The sequence below is a fragment of the Montipora capricornis genome, chromosome 4, assembly GCF_036669925.1.
Source record: "Montipora capricornis isolate CH-2021 chromosome 4, ASM3666992v2, whole genome shotgun sequence".
NCBI lineage: Eukaryota > Metazoa > Cnidaria > Anthozoa > Scleractinia > Acroporidae > Montipora > Montipora capricornis.
Window position 1 is genome coordinate 29,274,918 of NC_090886.1, and position 1,041 is coordinate 29,275,958.

Sequence of the window (1,041 nt, forward strand, 5' to 3'; positions counted from 1 at the left end):
ACCATGAAAATTGCCTCGCAAAAACCGGTAGAACGTTTTAAAATAAGTAATTACACGTTAACAAAATGTTTTAGACGTTACTTAGCTAAAAGCACTCCTTCTTTTACCTTGAAAATTTTAGTATATATAAACTAAAAAAAACAACAGACAAATTTAACCGTTCGATGAGAAAAAGTGCTTGATTGTTGGTTTTTCAAAATTGAATGAAATGTTCTGTTAAATTGACATTTATAAAAATGTCAATGTGGGTAGATTTAAATTAAACTGCACTGAAGATAACTTCTTACCACATATGAAGTTTTTATATTGGTATTAACTTGGTAAGGGTAATTATAACTCTCATTATTTCATAACAACTTTGTGATGACAAGAATTCTAATAACCTCAACAAATCGATAAAAGAGAATACTTATTGCGTTAGAAATTTAAATCACTTTTGTTGGGTTTTTTGATTGTTTGAATTACCCTTATAAAAAAGCCAGGGCGGATTTTAGGGGGGCTGTGAGAGCCGTGAGGGCCGCCCTTCTTTTATTTCCCTGTATTTGAAAAGCTTTTGTAACCAACCGACTTACAAGTGGTACAGTATGCATGAGGCGGTTTTAATTTAGATCATGAATGATTACAAACACGTCTTGACTAACGTGAATTATTCTGGTAGAGGGCATGTGGGGGGAGGGGGGGGGGGGTGCGCTCTCGCCGCAATTTCTTCGGCCCCCTCTTTTTGGAATTTCTGTATCCGCCCCTGAAAGCCGTGAATTTTCTGTTAGGACAGTGAGCATAAAAGTGATATGGAAATCCTTAGCTCATTTGATGAAAATTTCTCAATGGTGTAAAAATTCCGAGCCATGTTTTTGACAAGACAGTCTAAGGGGCTGTTTTTTTATGGAAAGAAAGAAAATCCTTTCCTTTTTCTCTTTGCCTCGATTGAGATTATGACGGTTCATCTTTGAGTGGCAGAGCAAAGTTGCTGAACACCCCGTAACTGCAAGGTTTTTTCCTTGTCCCTAATACAGGGATCTTTCGATTGAAATTAGTTTAGAT